Genomic DNA, 5,094 nt, shown 5'->3' on the forward strand with positions numbered 1-5,094 from the left:
CCTGACTGTCCATCATACCCTCAGGTCCAGCCACCACGCTTGCCAGCGTGGACCCTGGGCAGGAAGTTCCATCCAGTCTCAGGGCTTCTGCACTCAGCATTCTCTCTGGGTGGCAGGCCTTTCCCTGATGTCTGCAGGACAAGCTGTCACCTCTTTACGGAACTCCCTCGACTTCCCCAGCCAGGGTAGCATTCACACACACTTGCCCCTATTACCTTTGCATTTTCTTGATCATTAGCTGAACTTCCCTCTTTGTCTGTTTCCGGATTTTCTGTTTCCCTCTCTAAAATGCTATACACCTGCTCTCTTTGGCAGCACATATATTAAAATTGGAACGATACAGAGAAGATTAGCATGGCCCCTGCGCAAGGATGACACGCAAATTCGTAAAGCGTTCCATATTTTTTTATATATAAAAAAATACTATACGTTCCCTGAGAGCTGAGACTTTCTCTCACAGCTGTACACCCAGTCCCAAGAGTAGGGAACCGTCAATGAAGTTTATTGAGTGACCAACTGAGGCTTCAGATGCATTCTGGGCAAATGACTTCCCCTGTGTGCTTCGGTGGTTTTCTCTCAGGTGGGGAAACACGTCCCTCTTGGTTTTGTGAGGGTCTCATTAGCAGTGTGTGTGAGGTGCTCAGTAACCTATGATCTTGACCATCCAGTGTCCTTGTCCCCAGGGAAACTTAGATGGGAGAGGCAGCTCCATCTCTGCCGTCAGGGAGCTTTAGTCTGAAGAGAGAGATCCCTGCCCTGGAGTTTTCTCTTTTGAGGATTTGGGGTTGAGGGGCAGGGGCTCCTGGTCCAAGGGGCAAGGTGGGGCAGGCACACTCAGAAGACCCAGGAGCAATAATAGGGAGTGTGCTAGGAGCCCTGCTCGAAGTTCACTGTGCAGTCTCAGTGCCGCTGACTAACCCTGCCTGCTCCTGTGCCTGGACTTCTGACCTCTCCGACTGCGGCCTGCACTGTGGCCCTGTGGCCTCTCCCCTCCCCCACCCCCTTCTCTCTTGTGCCCTGCCTTCGCCCACCAGGTCTGCCTCTACTCCCAGCCTATTCTTCAGGCTTTCCTGATTCCAGGCAGTTCCATTTGCGTCCACACCAGGCCTCCTCCTGCCCTTTGCCTTCTGCCTTGAGCTCCAGCCCTGCATTCCGACCTCCACGCAGAAGAGCCCTATTGCGACACAGACCTTGTTTACAACATTCTAGTGTAGCTGGGGGCCAAGGGGCTTTCCCTGCCCTGCTCTGTGGCTTGCCTCTGTCTTGCCTTCCCTGTGGACGGGACTCAGGTGTGACATTTACCCTGTGTCTGCCTCAGCCAGCTCAGAGCACCAGCTTCTGTAGAGGGAGGTGGGGAGGAGCACTGGCTGCAGCTGGAGCAGTGAATGAATAAAGCAAGAACATGGGATCTTTTCTGCAAGTCTCTATACATCAAAACTCCCTCCAATGTTTTTTGAAAATGATACAGATGGGGCCTCTGAGGGTGGCCTTTCTGTGGGGTCTCCATTTTCTAGTTATCTGTCCTTGAGACAGGAGCTCTCCAGGGCACCAGGGCCCAGATTTCTAGGTGGACCGTGTACCTGTATGGGGAACACTCTGAGCACTTTCTTTGCAGGCTGGGACACTGGACTTGTCAGCACACTGAGACACCCAGCCTCTTGGGGGTGGTTCCCCCACTTACCCAAACACACCCAGGGCCAGCAGAGCAAGAGCCCATCCCTCGCTGAAATGGGTCTGTGTTCTTCCCTAATCAGGTCACCCCACCAGAATCAAAGAGCCCAGGAAATAAAATTAAGCACCAGGAATTGGTGGGGAGCACAGAAGCATGACAGGAGAATTTAAAAGGAATAGACAGGGCTTTTCCTGAACTCTGGGGAAGCCCAGGAAATACCCCACCACCCAGTTTATTCGATTTGATGGACAAGGAGAGCAGGCTGGGTCGGAGGAGTGGTAGGGAGAGTGGGGTCGCTAGGGAATTCACTGCAGGGAAGATGGTCTCCCCAGGAGGATGCGGCAGCCCCCAGGCCTTCAGTCAGTGGGATCTGGGAGTCTGTATGCTGGCTGCTTACCATCCTCAGTCTGTAGACATGTTTTGTTTTCGTCCACAAAGTGTTTTTAATTAAAAGCAAAAAATGTTGTCAATTCAAAAATTGGGAGGTTTTACACTAAATTCTGGATTCTCTTGAAAATGAGACAGTTTGGAACCTAGAAGGTCGCGTGTCTGCAGGGGAACAATGGCCACTTTGTTTGGCTGCCCCTTGGACATACTGTGTTCTGTGGGGTCCCCCAGTCTTATCCCTGGCTCTGTGCACTCTTCTGTGTTGCCGCCTGGCCCTCGGCAGGATTTCAGTTTGTAAGCTCAGGTCTGTATTATGCTAGTAAAGGAAGACAGCCATCATTTCAGTGTCTGCATGTTTCCACCCTAACACCACTACCCTCCCCAGCCTGACCCGGCTTTTGTTCCCCATAACTCTGGCCTGTAGGAGACCCACCCCAGTCTCTCCTGCCCAGACTCATGACGGTTCTGCTGCAGCTCTCATGCCTGTGGCAATGACCTCTCACTTCTGGGTTCACGTTCCCCAGAGAGAATCTCTTTAGTCCAGGAGAGCCAGCCTGCTCAGTTTAAAAGGGAACCAAACAGCCGAAGTGCTGGTTACTTTGAGGCTAGGAGTGCAACCCAGTCCAGAGGAGCTGTGATGAAGGGCTGGGGGCAGGGTCACGTGGTATAAAACATGGCCTCCTGGGCAGCAGACACTAAGGGCAAGAAAGGGATGTCAGTAAGACAGGGGTTGTGCGCCCAGCAGAGAGCCCTCTGCCCTGAAGTGCGCCCCGGTGTACTGACCAGCCATGTCTCCCTGACTCAACTCTTTGCAAGCTTCCAAACTGACTACCTGCTTTTCAGCTGGCATCACCTTGCTGAGGGTGAAGGGACCCTTTCTCCTCTCATCCATCTCTGCACTGAATGTCATTCGGTCTCTGACCTCAGGAACTGATTTTATTAGTAGTACATTCCAAGAATTCTAAATGCACCATTCTCCAACTCCTACGTATTATTTTCTGGATACTTATATGATTCTCAAACTTTTCCAGCAAGAGACCCACCCCCATCCATCTTTTTGTTTTGTGGGACCCCGATTCAGGACCCTGTCCTCCATTCTTCTCTAAACATAGCACTTGTGGGCAGGATCTCTGCATTCAAGATCCTTCTGGGCTTTATTTCCTTTTTTTCATTCCCCCATTGGTACCCCTCTAATGTGTTTGATATGTTCATTACTATGAGTGTATCCATGTGTGTTTGCTTTCCTAAGTGGCATCGTGCTATAAATCTGGTTGTTTTCTCCTTTTCTACCCAGCCGAATGATTTAAGACCATCCCTGTTGATGTACATATAGATCTAATTTAGTGTTTTACAAATGATAGTGTGGATTTAAAAGAAAAAAAGTTTCTATGGAAAATAACCTCACAGGGTGATCTGATCATAAATTCCTAACTGGACAGGTCATGGTGGGTAGTTGTGCCCCAGGTGTATAACTTCTTTAGTGAAAGGTTTATCTTTGCCTTAAGCAAGCCCTGCCCATTGTTTCTGTACATCTAGGTTAACACATTTTTAAAATAATCTGTAACCGCCCTCCAGAGAGCACAGAATCTTAACTGTCCTGTAATCTGATCCCCACAGTTGCTTTCTCCCACCTCCACGTAATCTTCCTTATGGTTCCTCCTTAATTTCTATGCATAAAAGAAACTGCAAAACTGTTACTCTCTGGAACATGTGAGATCTTGCTCCCTGGCATACATCATCAGTTTGGCTCAAATACACTCTTATGGGTCCCAGCAAGAAAAGTTTGAAGGTCTGTATCATTGCTTCTGGCTGCTCTGGTATTCGTCCATGCATTTAATTTGTTTACCTTAGTGATGAGCAGTCAGTCACTTCAGAGCCCCTCCACCAAGCCTATCTTGGTCTGTGCTCTGTCCTGTGGGGAATTACCTGTATGCTCTGGAAGCCTCTGAGTATACCACCAAGCAGGTCGAGCCAGAGATCACAAAGGACAAAGGCTCATAGACCAAATTAATACGCCTGAACAGACGGCTGATTACATCCACTTAAAGCACAGTGAGAAGACAGGGAGAGGTGGAGCAGGTTCACACACCTAGGACAGGGCGCAAGAGTGTTGGAAGGCATATACGACCTGCATCCTGGGTAGGCAATGCTCACATGTCCTCTCGTTTTCTCTCTCTCTCTCTCTCTCTCTCTCTCTCTCTCTCTCTCTCTCTCTCTCTCTCTCTCTCTCTCTCTCTCTCTTGCTGACATTAGCCTTTTCCACTGAAGGTGCTACCATGCGAAAGGTACGGATACTTGCCGCAGGAAACCAAACACCAGAGGCGAGGTTGGTGGGAAAAAAAGCAGGTTTTATTCCAAAATGCCAGCATTAAGGGAAGACAGTGGACTCCTGTCACTAAGACTGCCTTCCCTCTCTTAATACCAGACACGCAAGCAGGGGCAGAACAAAGGAAGGAGAAGTTGGCCAGGCAACTTCAGGAAAAGATGCTTCATAAAGGCTGGTCTGCCCCAGGGTCAGGAGTGAACCCCATACTGATGCAAAAACCCCTCCCAAGGTACAAGGCCAAGTGTGCACACTGGTCTGAAGTAAACAGAACCAAAGGAACTGGTATGCATAGTAAATGCACAGTAAACAGAGTCATCAAGTTTTGGTGGGAGGAGAGGGAAACAAAGAAGGGAAAAAAAAACTTTCAAAAAGTCCCAAGCCAAACCACTGTCAAATTGAATTACATCAGAGGTCCAAATTGCAAAAATAGAAGATATAGGGTCACCGTTACAAAGGTAAGTTGTAAGGGCTACTGATGGGGAAACTGACCTTAAAATGGTTCCCTGCCACATGGAACTGAGCTAAAATGGTGGCCCCAGCGGAGAGAGAAGTCCCCAGCCTAAGCCCCAGCCCCCTGGCACATAACCCCCTCCAAGCCACACCTTGAGCCAATCACCAGATGACACCTACCCCTGCCCCGACTCAAGGAAGTCCCCAACCCATAAAAACCTGCTCAAAACCTTGCTAGGGGCTCAGTCTTTTGGGAAGG

The 5,094-nt window shown here is 49.6% G+C and overlaps 1 non-coding gene across 1 annotated transcript; it reads left to right on the plus strand.

Moving 5' to 3' along the window:
• The first annotated feature begins 299 nt into the window (after window positions 1-299).
• Window positions 300-406, plus strand: LOC141568162 (U6 spliceosomal RNA). Its single transcript, XR_012491203.1, has one exon. It is a non-coding gene; the product is annotated as a U6 spliceosomal RNA (small nuclear RNA).
• Window positions 407-5,094: the final 4,688 nt, after the last annotated feature.

This window comes from Rhinolophus sinicus, chromosome 17, assembly GCF_057876585.1.
Source record: "Rhinolophus sinicus isolate RSI-liver-muscle chromosome 17, RSI-T2T, whole genome shotgun sequence".
NCBI classification, from domain to species: Eukaryota; Metazoa; Chordata; class Mammalia; order Chiroptera; family Rhinolophidae; genus Rhinolophus; species Rhinolophus sinicus.